The sequence below is a fragment of the Sylvia atricapilla genome, chromosome 7 (genome assembly GCF_009819655.1).
Source record: "Sylvia atricapilla isolate bSylAtr1 chromosome 7, bSylAtr1.pri, whole genome shotgun sequence".
Lineage (NCBI taxonomy): Eukaryota > Metazoa > Chordata > Aves > Passeriformes > Sylviidae > Sylvia > Sylvia atricapilla.
The window spans coordinates 6,075,717-6,091,684 of NC_089146.1; the positions used below are offsets into that span (position 1 = coordinate 6,075,717).

At 38.4% G+C, this 15,968-nt stretch overlaps 1 long non-coding RNA gene across 1 annotated transcript in view; it reads left to right on the forward strand.

The window, feature by feature from the left end:
• LOC136363339 (uncharacterized) overlaps positions 1–15,673 on the forward strand; it is a 189,488-nt gene extending 173,815 nt beyond the window's left edge. Inside the window, exons 2-3 of the long non-coding RNA XR_010743973.1 lie at positions 14,445–14,576; positions 14,672–15,673. This is a non-coding gene — a long non-coding RNA (uncharacterized lncRNA). The remainder of the gene's footprint in view (positions 1–14,444; positions 14,577–14,671) is intronic.
• Positions 15,674–15,968: the final 295 nt, after the last annotated feature.

The following is a 15,968-nucleotide window of genomic DNA, read 5'->3' on the forward strand; positions in this document are numbered from 1 at the left end:
GGAAAAAAACCTACACAACTAGAAATGGAGATGAAAAATCATCTAAACAGAGCTCAAATTAAAATGCCACATGTTAAAAGTAATGATTAAATGGAATACAAGTGATGAGAGAAGGAAGACCTCCTTAATACCAGAGAAGGAAGCTCTGCAAAGAGGGATTACACAACTCTTGATTATTATCTTGAAAATAATCTGAAGTCAATGAACCTGATGGAACTGATACATGCTTTTGCACATCCAGTAGTAAGGACTGTAATCAACACTTCTAAAAGCAGTATTTTTTAAATTCATAAAATCTAAGTACCGCTTTTAAAAGATCTGGAAAGGGTTGGGGTAATATTTTTTAGCTCAAATGTATCTAAATGGAAATTCTTGATTATAAAATAATAAAAGATAATAAAAGATATGAAAGTAAATTTTTTATAAAATGTAATGCTCAGTAATGAAACATACACCAGTTTGGACTAACAAAGCAGTAGAATGAGTTCCCCAATTAAATACTGGAAGGCAGATATTACCTGTGATTTGATATCACCTCTTTTTGGCAGTCAGCTGGATGCCCTTGAGGAAAACAAGATCTCAGCTGTGGAGATTAATCAGTAGAAAACCATGACCCAGAGGTGTCATAAAATATGACTCAATGGTGTCATATGTAATATTTATAGATGCTGCCATTAAGTAACACATTCCCAATAAACACTATGAAGGAGAGCTATTTTAATATTTTTATTTATTGTTAAAACTCTAACTTAATTCTTTATGCACTCCTCAACATTTAACTTGAAGGTGAAAAAAAGGAAATTGAAGTAAAAAAACCTTTGTTCCAGGGAGGTTCACTACAGTGATAAACAATTTCATTGTGAATAAATCAAATAATCTGTGATTAACTCAACCCCCAGTTTGTCCATTCTTAAAAATGTTTTAATGGACATAAAATTAAATCAGCCATTGAAGGGTTAAAACCTTGTATTTATTTTTAGGATACAAAATACTCATCTCAAACTTGATTCCTTTCAAGTAGGCACCACAGACCACCAACTCACATTGCTCACTGCAGAAAATCTGCTACAGCCGTTTTCTTCATTTCAAAGTCAAACCTTCTGTTAAAAAGTGTAAACAAATCCCTGCCCTTTAGTCTCCAAGGGGCAAAATCCTCCCAAACTCTCTTTTACTCATTCCTACATCAAAAACACGTATGCTGCTAAGACTCCAATTAATCTTTAAGAGTTCCTACCATCTATTTTGAATTCACATACCTTAAAGAAAAAACTGCCATGAATCAAGTCTACTGCTAATTATGACCCATAGCACAACATTTTTCCCTTCTCTCCAACATAAACTTTGCTATATCCATTATCATTGTAAATTATTTACTGCAGAGCTGCTGAGCAGAAACCAGGCTTGTTGGAAATTCTGTTGGTACACGAAATAGCTCTACAATACATTGCACCTTCCTACTTCTATTAGACTTATTACTTCATATTTCAAGCAGAAGTAAATATTCCCCTTGTGGGAGACTTCTGTCTATTTGTGTAAGACTTAATGACACAAGGTAAATGGTGCTGTTGGTTTGAGTTAGACATGCAATACACTTCCATAATGCGCTATTTCCCTCTGTATATGATGCAATCCTAAAGAAAACATGATTAGGAAACCCATTTGCGCTTGAAATTTCCTTTGATTGTTTTAAAGGCTATAGCTCAGATCAGCACTCTACTGTTATTCCTTCATCAATTTCCATTATCAGTTTGGTGCAGAGAAATCCTGTCCCAGGAGGTTTCCCAAGCAGGTTTTAAGTGGATATAGTGCTCTGATTACTAAGGAAAAGCAAACAAAAGCCTAGTGATCCAATGCATTCTGAAAGACACTCAACATGAGTAATAAGTAGTAAGTACATTCAAAGGTTCTTTTTTTCACAATTTCATTACAATACATATTCTTTCCTCGAAGAACACAAGCAAAATATTACTATGGGTAAAGACTTCTCAGATCTTCGCAATAAATTAATTTTTCTCAAGAACTTTCCTTTTTATTGGGGAATCTAAAACCAGGAGGATGTATCCAGTCTCATCTGGTCTTTCCTTGCCACTGCACATTTACCAACATCCATAGAAAGAATGTTTGCTTGGCTTTCATGTATATATTCTGCTATAAAAAGGAAGTGCAGTATTGGAAAAACATGCAAATAAGAACCATTGCTGATTACTGGACAAGTCATTTTTCAAAGAAACCCATGGAAGAACCCAAAGTGACTATCCCTGTGTGTATTACTCTTGGTTCATGTAAAAGTTGGTGGGATGAGACGGGAGGGAGCAGAAACTCCAGCAGGGAAATGGATCCTCCAAGCAGTGCCCTGATCCAAGTGCAGTCAATGAGCTGCATGAACTGAGGGCTCTCGTTTTCCTGCCAGCACCTCCAACAGATATTTAACCCCAAAAGGTTAACAGACTACGTGCTGCTTTAAAATGTCCATTCAGAAAGAGCTCTTCACTATTTCTCTCTCCCCGCCCCCCCATAATTACTATTCAAGACAAGATTTCATCTTAACAGTATGTGAACAAGAGATGTTTGTTATTTTTTTCAGTCTCTCATTCTGGTGCTGAATTTCACCTAGCAGGTTTTTCTTCAGGTTTATTCTGTCCATAATTAATTTATTTTGCTATTTACTCAGAACACAAAACAGGAAGGAATAAGCAACTTAAAGATTTTTAGAATGTGTTATTACATAGACAAGCAAAATGTGTGTTGTTGGCATATCACTGCCTACAATTCACTGCTTGAGGAACAGCAAAAAGTCAGGAACAAAATACAGCTGCTCTCCCCAGCCATATCCTGGCAAAGTTCATCACCAAAGTTATGGGAAAAGAAACCTTCTCTGACAAATAGTTGGAAGAAATGCTGTTAAATGGGATTAATCTGTCCCTGGGGCCATGTTTTCTATCTGACTTCTGACAAAATCAGAAAAAACCACTTCTCCTGGACCAGAACAAGGGACCATCTAATTGTGCACCCTGTTCCTATTGCCAACAGGAAGGTGATGCCTAAGAAAGTTATAAATACATGACAAGTACTTATGATGCCTCCCCAAATCCAGTACCAAACACCAATTGTTTTCAGGTAAGCAACTGTATAAACCTATCATTCACTCAGGTACTAGGGGAATAGAAAATCTGAACCAAAACCCCACACATCAAAAGAAAAAAAAAATCATTACAACTGGAAACACTGATGTGCATGTGTGTAAAACTGCAATAAGCTCTTAGCTTCTCCCAGAAACACTTAAAATTACCAACTTTAGTTCTTTGGGGCAGAGGGAGGCCAGTTTGACCTTCCCAAGAGCTGCAACTCTTCAGGATCCAACTGTTCTCAGACTTCCACAGTGCAACACATTGGAATCAACCTCCCACTACTGGCTTTTGATGTCAGAATATCAGAATAAATCCTAAATATGCCTGTTCAGGGTTGCTTTTTACCCGTGTGAGAGTAGCAGAGAATCTGCCTGACCTTGAGAAAATACCATTTATAGATGGTGTTAAGGTCACACCAAAAATGATAGTTCGATCTGAGACTTCTCCATTGGCTGATTTTTTTGGAATATGAAGCTTGCTTTTCCAGCGTCACAAGTTTTCAGAAGTTTGATTTCAGTTTTGGTAAGCACCTTGCTGAGCTACTGAACAATGAGATGGGCTCTGGGCTGCTTTGTGTTTCCCTGCTCCTGGTGAGGCTGGAAAATTTTAAATTTTAAACTCCAAATCTGGCCCCTGCAGCACTGCAGAGGCAGAGAACGAAGGCACACTCACAAGTGTGAAGAACTAATGCTGCTTCCTTGGGCCACACTGAACTTGAGAGGGCAGGAAACAAAGTGAATGTGAAAGTAACACATTCAAAATTACATCTTCGGGAGGAATTTAGTGGCTGGAAGTCAAGACAAGCAGCCCTTCATCACACCCAGAGCTGCTTCTGAGTTTCAGCAGAACCCTTTCCTGTTAGTAGTCAATTTAACCTAAATTCCTCTTTCCAACTCTATCCTTTGCTAACTGGAAACACACAAGAGTAAATACAGCCTCCCAGCCTAATGCAGTACTCTGAAAGGATTAAATAAAATCTATCTGACCACACATAATATCATTATACATTTCTCAAGAAGGCTGAAGGATTATTAAGTGCTCCATGATTTTCTGACTAGAGAAGCAAGCTTCTTTGGGACATGTCTCAGCCTACATTAGTGGGATTTTTATACATTTGCCTCATCAACTGGATTACCAGAAAGAGTAAATTCATTTAGAGAGACAGATTTATTTTTTTTCAAGTATTGCAACAGTAAAGCCAACAAAACCTAAAGAAAATTTAATTTAAAGATTCTGAAAGGATTTTATACATGTGAACATTGGTAATATGCAGTAATTCATAAAAACTGGAGGGATTCATGAGCCATCTGATTTTTTTTCTGAGATTAAGTGAAAAATACAATAGAAGTTTATTTTGTTGTTTCAAATGGAAGATAACATTTCTGCCTTGGAAAAAATGATCCCAGTGTGTGCTGCTGAATGCAGTGCTTACTCATTGATTTGTAAGATTCTAATGGCAAAGATTAAAGATAATTTAAACTGCCTGTGCTTGAATTCTGTTTTCCATATTAGATACCCTCCTGCTTAATGCCATTTGAGGCATAAGCCAAAATGTCAGCTTTAGGAACCAACAAGCAAGCTATTCCACGAGATGAGATTAAGGAAGTATTCTTTAAGGAATGCTAAGCAGACAGCCACTGGAGAAAATCCATTAAGCACTTTTCAAAAGAATAATTCCACTCTGAGTATCACATGTAAATACAACTTGCTGAATATTCACCAATTCATTTATAATGGATTTCTCTCTTACTTTATCTGTTTTTATTTTCTTGCATCTTTAAAGTTAGAAGGGGTAGAGTGGGAGCAGGCAGGAATTGTGCACAATGGACATCTCTAGACAGGAGCAGCCTTGGAGCCACACAGCTACTGATTTTTAATTGAGATGTAGGCAAAACCAACATATATTAATAAAAAAAGGAACTTCCCCCCCCCAAAAAAATTAATGACTCTTTAATTCTTATTCAGATCAACCCACTAAACCAAATTAAATGTAGTTCTGCTGTGGCAGACATCTTCTCAGAGCAAGTATTGGCACCAGAATGGTTTGTGATGATTATTCCAAAGCTTGTATGAACACTTCAGATTGCATCTGTGAAAAGGTGTATATTAAACACCACAATAATAATCAGAATTTTTAAAAATACTGGCACGAGGCCACATCAATACCAACTGCTCAGTAATAATTAAGTCTGTAGGCATGTGAGAAGGGAATTACTGAAACAGCTAAACTTAACATTACAAAAAGTACTCTGAGTGTGCATCTGAATTCCTACAAAGAAAAGTAAACAGTGCAGTCATCAACCTGCCAGTGATAGGTGGCTTCCTCCAAAGCCTTTTGAGAAGAAAATTCCTTGCTTTATATTTGCACTATATGCACATTATTTAATTCAAATCACAAGGGATGTGTGCAGGACCCAGGCAGGATAAGACCTTTACCACTCACAGCCACTAATGCCCACGACAGATCATTTGATTTGGGATTTTTCATCCTTGACAAAAACCTGTTCTGATCACTGGCTTTCCACCAGGAATTTAAGTTTCTTTAGGAGGCTGTGGAATGTTCTCTTAGGGGGAGGTGCAGCACAGGTGAGTGGATACTTCTGGCCACCCTTCATTGTCCACAGCTTAACAAGACCAGAACTGATTTCTCCTACACCAAATTTATGTTTTGTGCTTATTTTTCCCCCCACTATTTTGCCTTTTGAGAAGTTCTTCATCTTAGTTTTCTGCAAGTTCTTTTAGGATTTTATTCTTTCACCGCTAATAGAAGTGCAAGAAAAAGAAAGCAACTGCTCTTTTCTGTACGTGTATTTTGTTGTATGCTTATTCTCACCTCTTTTTAAAATGTCAAAAATTTATGGCTGCTAGGTAACTTCTCCCTGATACGAAGGAAAACTTTAGTGACCCATAAAATTTGGAATTTAAATTCATTTATTTTTTTGTCACTATTAATTCCTAGTGTAACCATCACTGCTCACAGCAATTTACCACACACTGCACACTTCAATATAGCTGAAGCAACAGGCCCTGGGATCCCTCTGAACAAATGACCATATTGAATGGTCTGTTCAAGTGACTGACTTCTCCTCTTTTTCCTTAGTCATTCAGGGTACCAGGTATGTGAAAAGCCTGACTAAAAGCTGTCGTTGGACCCCTGAAGCTTACAGGATGCAGCATTAAAGGAGACAACATTAAAACTTGCTGGTTTCTTATCAAACTGATTGCCAAGCTACAAAAAGCTCAATTATAAACATTTGTGTTAAGTAGTTTTTCTCTTTTATAAAACAAGAAACGTTATTATGTGCAGATTACCTAATCTTAACAAAAATTTTTTATCCTTTTATGGAAACAGAACACTAAATAAGAACTGACATGGTTTTAACCCTTACTGTCCATTTATTCCATTTGCAATGGCCACATGTAGTTGTTATCTTTGCAGTCTAAAATTGTTTACTAAGATTTTAAGATCTGAATACCAAGGGAAACTTGATTAATAAGTAAGTGCTGGTTACATTTCTCAAAGTAAATAGGCAAATAAATCTTCCAAATACATAGACTAAAACAGTGTCTGTCAGGCCTCAGTCAACTTTGTCTCTTTGTCTCCTTTTAAAACTTTCCCTCCTTTTAAAACTTCCCAGATAATCTGCATCAAAAAGGACTTCAATTTAAATGGCTCACCAGAAATATGAACAACATTTCATATGAAAATACATCCCTGAAGGGAAAATATGTGCCATCTCCATATGAAGATCCAGCACAGCCTGGATTGTGTGATAATAAAGTGCTTGCCTGACTTCTCACACTGGCCTGCTTTTACTGCCAGCATCCTTGAAAACAAGAGCTGCATTGCTTGCTCTGCTGTGAACGATTCTTCAAATCTTAGGAAATCTGGAAATTAGATTCTATTACATTACACAACCCTATTATTATCTTTCAAAACTTTTGACCTCCAAGAAAAATAGAACCAGACACCAGAGGTGTTTGCCTGTACTAAACCACTTCGCAGGTATTCTTTTGTTTCTGCTTAAAAAAAATAAATCATTCTGTAAGGCACCAACAGGATGTTATTAAAGAACTGGCATAGCTTTATTGATCTTATCTCTTGGAAATCAATTACCCTCACAAGTGTCCTCTTTAAATCTGTGTAGATAACAAGACCTTCAGTGACCACTGACAGAGCAGCACCTGTCCCCCAGAGCTGCCTGGATTCACATCCATCCCTGGACTGCAGTGACTGCACAACATCATTCCCAGGACAGGAATCCCAGGTGCAGAAAGTTGTCTCCGTGTCTGAATGCTAAAAACAGGCCTAAACAACCTGGTTCCTGCTTTAAACCAGGTCTGTCGTGTTGCTGGTGCACAGAAGAGTGCAATAATCAGTCACCCACAACAAAAGGTATCACCAATGACTGAAAGTAGCTCCCACATGTTCAGACAGACACTTCAGAAGTTAGCAGAATTACCGATTATCTGGTAAACCACAAGTGATTAATTCACAGTCTCAGACAAGCTCCCATCACAGAGACAACTCCACTGGTGCAAGTCTGTGCCTGACTCAACAGCTGCTGTGTGCTCTGCTGTCCAGATGCCTTGGGAATATGATCTTCTTTAGATTTCATTAAAAGAGATCTTTAAACAGGCTTTACCTACAATGTTTGCAGATGATGTACATAATCTTCTTTACATTTCATTAAAAGAGATCTTTAAACAGGCCTTGCCTACAATGTTTACAGCTGATGCTCCCATTTTTCTTTTGAAATGCCAGTTTTTATGCATCTGGATTGATTGCACTTCTGGAAAGGAACTGGGAGAAGATCTGGAAACTTGTGGAATGCTGTTTCTTGGTGGGTTTAGGAGAGAGTTCTTTGGCTCAACCAGCCAGGCCACTTAAAAAGCTTCCCCTGGCTGGAAATAACAATGCATTTCAGTACTTCTTGGCAATGTCCTGCCATTACTTCACGCACCCTTCTTTTCCAAAAGGCAAGCTGAAAAGTGTCAAGAAGTACCTTTCCTGATCTGAATATACAGAATTCTCCAAACTCCTATTTGTATGTAAGCCACATATATAAGCAAAACGGCAACCACATGAAAGTTAATTAGACTGAAGAGCGAGATTAACTTTTTCCTGTGTGACTTGTAAAAGAAAATACAACAGAAGATTGTGTTCTATTGATGCAGATTAAAAAATAGTAGCTACATCAAAGCACAAATACTGTCACAGAAAACCAATTAATGAACAGGTTTTACGGGTAGGTTCTTACAAAAACCAAAGCTACTGTGAAATCGACATAAAGGAGGACCTCCAAACTGCGCTGCCATACTGTACTAAATTGAAACATCTGTGGCCACGAGCCTGCAATTTCATACACTTGGACAGATTACTGTACTTGTGTGAAATGCAATCAACTTACTTTTAAAGACTTCACAGTGGTTTGCAGATGCTAAAGCAATCATAATTAACATCTGAGTTGCCATGCCTTACATACCAAGTTTGTATCAAAACCAGTGATTTTAAGAATTCAAGGCCAGGCCTTTAAACACTGAATTCTCTTGTCACTGAATATCTAGCAGTGATTAAATCAAAATGATTAAACATCTGGTTAGACTAAAATACAGTTGTTCAAGGAGATTAAGACGAAGCAGCCACTAAAGGGGTGGGAAAAAATAGAACTGATTGCAGGTTTGTCAACCTGAGGCAGTAATTTCATTGCTTACCACTGTTTCATCAGCACATCTTTATATGTTGAATAAAGCAGTCACCAGATTACTGCTTTAATCAGCATCATAAAACATGGTGTTCCTCTCTGCTTCCTAACAGCTGGTTGAAGAGGAATAAAAGGTTTATTTGATGGGTAAGTTGGAAGATCTCCAAAGGCCCTATAAGCTGATACATTTCTACAGCTGGACTTTCAAAGTAAGCTGAGTCTTCACAAATAATGCCGTGCCAATTTTTTTTTGAGCATGAAGCTTCCTATTAAAAAAAAAAAAATCAAGATAATTTTGGTACCTCTAACACAAGAACTACTCACTTATCCTTTACCATAAATGTCAATCGTGCCATCAGTAAGAAAGAAAAAAATTACTTCATTGAGATATCATTGGCTTAAAATCTAATCCCATACGTCAGAAGCAATGTTTCACTACCTACAAATTACACTGCTAAATTCTGAGCTACTCAATTCTACTTCTGTATTAAATGATTTTTACCAAAATAAAGTCCTCCTACTTCTCATTTACTTTCCCTGTGCTGTGGAGGAGATCCATAAGAGCAGAGCCAAGTGAACAAGACAGGGAATAAGGGAATCTCTATGGCATGGATATGACAAAAAGTCTCTTTTTATAGCACTGATTGCAGCACAGGACCCAGGAAACTTGATGGTAAACTTTACTTGATGGAAAATGAGATTTTTAGAAGGTCTATTAACAACCTATTGCTGCTCATCCTGAAACATGTTCCCATGGTGTTGAGCACCTATAAAAATTCCAAAGGTCACAGCAAGCACCAGCACCCACCCTCCTACCCAAATTTAAAAAAAAAGGCCAACCACCCCGTGAAGGAGAGAGGTAAGAAGAGATAAAGGGAGAAAATCTACAAATAAAGTACCAAGTAAGTTCTCTCTGGTATTTTCAAAAATATCTCTAGAATTACCTCAAATTATTACAATAGTAACAGCAATGAGGTAATTCAGCTAATTAAAGTTTGCACTGCATCTCTTACTTTGAAACAGAACAAACGAACAGCTCCACTAGATCCCTAGTGGATCAGGAATTTTGTAGTGAATGCCAGGAATTTTGTAGTGATAGCAGTTGCTAAAAAACTGAGCAGCTCTCCTAATACCCCAATATTTTGTGTCATGCAGATGTCACTGTGATGCACTGTGTCACTGTGCATCTATAACAAGGCTGTGTGAAACTGTCCCAAAAATCTTATTTACAGCTGTGGTGGGGCTTCCACAGTGTAAATGCTCCACATTCTCACAGATTGCTTCCTGACACCCTCAGTTTGAAAATTCAGCTCCTTTTTGGTGAGAAAGATTTCAGACTGCCAGAATAAATTCTCCTCTTGGGGAATCTAAATTATTATTACTCAACATGTTACCTTCACTTTAGTTATTGAACAAATACCAGCAATTCATTAAAAAAAAAAAAAAAAAAAAAAAAAAAAAAAACACCAAAAAAACACACAAACCCAAACCCGAAAAACACTCATTTTTGCTTGAGCTCTGTAGTCATGAATGAGGATGGAAATCTAAAGTACAACCCACCAAATTTTAAAATGTGCAATTTGAAAAGTGGCGATCATTTATATTAGGAATGTTTATCAAAATAAAAAATAACTTCCAAGCAGAATCCCAAGTTTCAAGGGTACATCAGACATGGGCACATGCACCATGCAATACTTCAAAGATTCTAGTCCTGCTGCAGAAGTTAACAAGACAGTCAATTAAATTAAATTAAATTAAAATAGATTCCCAGAAATCCCTAAATTATGCCTGGGAGCTCTCCAGTCCCACCAGGATTAGGCAACCACAAAACTGTTTTACAGATATCTCTATTCCACCCTGCCTATTACAGGTACATCGCAGCACTTCCAGCAACATTGATTTTGCAGACATGCTTTTATTTGAAAAAAATAAGAGCTAAACAGTACTGTTCAATAATCCCACACTTATTTATGCCAAGAATATTTGGCACTGGTGTGCAGGAATCCAGGAATTCCGTTCTGCACGCACCTCCCTCCTGACACCAAGGCTGTCATCTGACAAGGACAGCAGCTAATGCTCCTGCATTGGGCTTTTCCCTCCCCTTTGGTTTTCTCTTATTTTACTGACATCACTAATGGATAAAAACACCAAGCTCTGGAGTGGCAATCTGGCAAGAGCTGTGAAAAATCACTTATCTGGGGCACCAGTGAAACCACAGGTTTCCCATTGCTGTTGGGATGGGGTAGAGTGTTGCAGCAGCCCCTTTTTAGAGCATAGAAATGAGCCGAGACACAGACTCCTTGTTTATCCCAGGCTGCAAAGGGCCCTGGTTTGTTCCTCTGTACAGCTCAGCCATCCTGACTCCAACCATTCCCTGCCTCTGCCTGCACCAAGCTCCTGCTGGAGGTTTCCCTTGCAGCCTCTGACTGCTGCTTATTTCCTGCTGAACTCTGCCTGCAGGGATCAGTGTGCAGCCTCTGACTGCAGCTTTTCCCCAGCCAGACTGTGACTGCAGGTTCCACCAACAGGCTCTGGCTGCACACCCACACTGACCTCACTGCAGGGATTCTCTCTGCCCGGGATCCTGCTGCTTCATGGGCCTCAAGGTTCCTCCTCCATGATGATCCTGCCCTCAGCAGCCAGCCCACTGCCTTTTATAACTGACCTTTATTGGCTACAGCTGGGACTCATCAGAGTGAGGCTGTATTGTAATTAACAGGCTGTATGGAATTAACAGGCTGTATGGAATTAACACAGCTGTTCCTTATCAGGGACCAGGTCACCTGGATTCCCTTCTACAGTAGAGAACAACTGTGTGTGGCCTTCAGGCTTCTAAAGCTTATGCTGCTGCTGCTCTACATCTTCCCTTTCCTGACATTAATGCTAATTTGGTACAGCTCTGTGAGTTAAAATGAAGTTTCCAGATACAGCAGATAATACATTCAGGTGTGTGCATATGTTTAAAAGCCAGCAGACAAAAGCCATTTCTCCGCTTTAATGAGAAAGACTAGGAAACTGAAGACACATCACTCTCGATGCATATATTCCACCAGGCAGACAGGAAAGTAATCAAGGCATCCACTCTGATGAAATAATCTAGCAGGACTAGGAGAAGAGAAAAACCCTTGTCAAGCCTGAACTCAAGAAGCTTCAGCCAGACACACTTCAGGATAAGCAGTAATGATCCCTTCAGAACAGTAAACTAAGGGAAATTAAGAAAGAAATCAGTTCCTTCTTTTATGGATATGCTCAATACTCATGAAAATCTTATGAGCTGGTTTTATGCGTTGAGGTAAGAATCCAGTGTAAAGGGCTGCCTGAAACAACAGTTTAAGCTTTCATACACCCAGATCCCAAGGAAAAAAACCAAACAAAACCCCCCCAACCAGAGTATAGAAATTAAGAAAAACAGCACACGGGCAGAACCTTCTGTTTGAACTCCGAGAAAAAAAAAACCCTCCAAGATCTCTTGCATCTAATTGCCAAAACTGAACTACCCTAGTTGCCCACAAGGAGTTCTGGGGACAATTCCTCTCTGTCCTCCTGAAGTGTCCCAGGCAGAGCCCAAGCTGGCTCTTTGTGTCCAAGACAAAAGAGAGAAATAAAAAAAATAAAGAATCAGTCCCAGAGTCAACCACAGCAAAAGACTACAGAGAGACATAAACCGAGGCTATAGAAGCTGACAGGCCAGAATGGTGTTTCACACAGCATCCTTTCATTCTGCAGTTGGTCACTCACACCAGATGCAATGTTCCTTCTTTAGGCAGCAGAAATCAAGATGGAAATGACAAGAGATCATTTCCCACAAACTCCAACTGACTGGGGAAATTTAACCTCATACATGGGATTTGTCCTGTAGGTAGTATTTGAAAACCAGCTATCTACCAAAGAGCTGTTCTCTTCATTGGCCCTTGTTGCATCACCAACAGGGCAGTTTCTCTATCACTATAATCCTCTGCTTTACCTTCTAAAAAGAAAAAAACTACCTCCTTCACCAAAAAACCAAAAACCAACCAATCACCCAAAAAACAAACAAAAACAAACAAACAAAAAATCCCCAAAAGCCCCACCTTCCCAAAGAAAACCAAAAGAGAATGAAAGAAAACAAAAAATCAAAAAAAAAAACAAACCCAAACCAAACAAACCCACAAAACCAACAAACCAAAATGCAGAAAAACAACAGCAAAACAAACCAAACCAAACCAACAAACAAAAAAACCCTCACAAACACCAAAGCTTGTTCTAAAGAAATACAAGTTTTGGAAGAAAACACACAATTCCTTTTCCTTTTCTATCTCCTCGGTTTTGTGAGTACATTACCAAATGTACATTCTGCCTTAAGAATAGTGTAATCTACCAGTACCTATTTATACCTACAGCATATAGCTAACCAGTATAGAACAGACCCAGAATTATAGCCTGAAAGAGGTGAAATCTGTGAAGCCTTTCAGCAGTGATTTAGGTGTGCTAAGACTGGTAAGATGTAAAGAGAGAGGTTACACTGGAAATTATTTGATTTCAATGCTGAGGACTAGGAATAGATGTTCTCCTGTTTATGTGAGCCAACAGTCTCTGTTCACTGGCAACAGAAGAGAAAAACCTTGGTTTGATGCACAGCCTGGGGAGTTCTGTAAATATTTTCTAGATTATCTTAAGACAGGTGGGTTTTGTTTCTTCTTTTCTAATCCTTGAGTGCATGTGCAAATCAAACTGCCCCCAAAAACCATCCAGTTACTTCTTTTCTACCTAAAAACATTGACATTTCAAGAGCTTAGATACTTATGGCTTTATTCTGCTCAACATAAAACTGTAACAAGTGCCCAACCTTTGGGACACAGATATATTATGTGGTAATTAATCCTCCTTTATCTTTTGCTGTTCCCTCTGTGAGCAGGCACATTCTATTAAGCCAAAACAGGGAAGACAAGTGTGTGTAAAAAAGGGATAAGGAGGGTGGAGAAAGGTGCTTCATATTCCTACTTTCTGCTTCATATTATTTTCTTCATCCCTATTAAAAGAAAGAGCATCAGAACAAAATATTTCTTCTACACCAAAAGCAGGAATGACACTTTCAAGTCAAAAGAATTAACATTCAGATTGAGTTTTGGAAAATTCAAGATGCCAAGTGTGGACCAGGTGTTGCACAGATAAGTCTTCGGAGCTAGTGCCCTACACATGGTTTTGTCTTTAATGGGAAGCACAAAAGAGGCAGCAATAAAAATACTGAAAATATCGGACATTTTCAATATTTCTATTCAAAACAGAATCTAATTTCCCCAATCACTTCCAGCCCCAGCCCAACCTGTGCCATGCCCCCTGCTGCCACATGGAGCATTCCCTACCTGTGACAGCCACTCAGGGGGTCCATGTCCTTGCTTCCAATGTAGATGTTTCAGTATTTACTTCCAAAAAAGTTTTCCAGACTAAAGTGCCATCAAAAGCTAAGAAAATAGAGCTGCTAGAGTTATAGATTATTCCCCTGCACGCCCCCATAACCTTGGGTCTCTGATGATGACTTCCATTCACTGGAAAGCTTATGAGCAGTCCAGATCATAATGTCCACATCCTGCTCTGAATATACAAAACAAATAATTTCTGCTTTTTCCCCCAGTGCTGCCATTAGCATTCCTTGCAAACAAGGACCTGTCTCTGGTACATTAACACGCCAGGAGCTGTGGCATCTTGAAGCAGAGCTCTGCACTAAATGTACCTGCAGTCTGACAGCCAGAGGATGCCAACCATGGTAGGAAAAGAGAAAACCCAACAGATTCATAGTCCTGCCTCCAGAAAGACAAATGCTTAAATTCAATGTTCAATGCAATTAATTTTTTTTTAAAGGGAAACTCTCTGCATACTTTCTAAGAAATGGACTGTGGCAGCCACGTAATTTGTTTTCCACTTGAAGGCAGAACTCGGAGCCCGTCACATTTACGACACGGTGACAACTGTTCATTTCTTCTAAGTGATAAATCTCACAGTACCAAACTCAGCCTTTTTACACTTGTTTGATTTTTAATAACCCTGATGTGCCAACAGAGAGAGAGTCTGAAGCAGAGGAAGAGGCCTAATACTCTGTGTAGCTCCTCATAACTAACTCTTATGTGCAATACCGAAAGTAAATCCATCTTGGGAGAGGGAGAAGGGACTGAAATTATGTTGGCAAATAAAACTAAAATAAACCAACATAAAACCCCCCAAATAAACAGCAATGTATTGCATTACATAAACTTAGTAAATAGACTCCCACACGTATGGGGAAAAAGGAACATATGAACAAACTAATAGGATTATGCAAAAGAAGCTTCTAATAATAGGCCCATAATTAATCTTTTTTAGTCTTGGGACTCGCCTAATCATTCTTCATGTGCATAATATAATTTAATATAATTTGGGCAAAACCTAATTCTGTGTAAAGGACACGTCTTACAACAACCCTCCAATTGTGAGGACTATTTTTCCTAATCTAGTTATGGCTCAGCAGATGGTGCAGAGTTCACTCCTAAGCCAGGCTTAGCTTTGTAGCATGCTTGCTTTATTGACAAAAAAGGGGGCAACTTTTGTTGGGACCACCAAAGCACAGTTCCCTGTGCTTTGTGTATGAACAGATGAACTGGAACTAAGGAGAATTTTACAGAAAATCTTATGACATCTAAAAATTATCACGAGAATTACTTTACCGTACTCCTCAACTATTTTCTTTTCCAGTGATTACTGTGTGATTTAAAAAACAATAAATGCTCATAATTGGATCAAATAACATCTGTAGGATGAAACATTTTATCTGACATTTTATGCAGCACTTGTGCATGCACATGTATGTGTGTGTGTGTGTCCACATAAAGCAACATATATTTTAAAATAAGTTTTCCTATGTTTAAGAAATAGATGATACTTGCAGGGAAAAAAATATTAAAACATCCTAACATCCTAGTCCCTTTACAAGGGAAGTAAGAAAGGAAACTCTGTAGAAATTCTAGTCACCATACAAATAATTTTCTTTGAAAACATGATATTTAGTGAAAATCTTTTCCAGTTAATGAAAAAAGTACATTTTTAGGCCCCAAAAACTAATTCAAACCTTCACACAGAACAGAGAAAACATTCAGGAAAGTGGTTCCCTCTTTCTTTCCCTAAG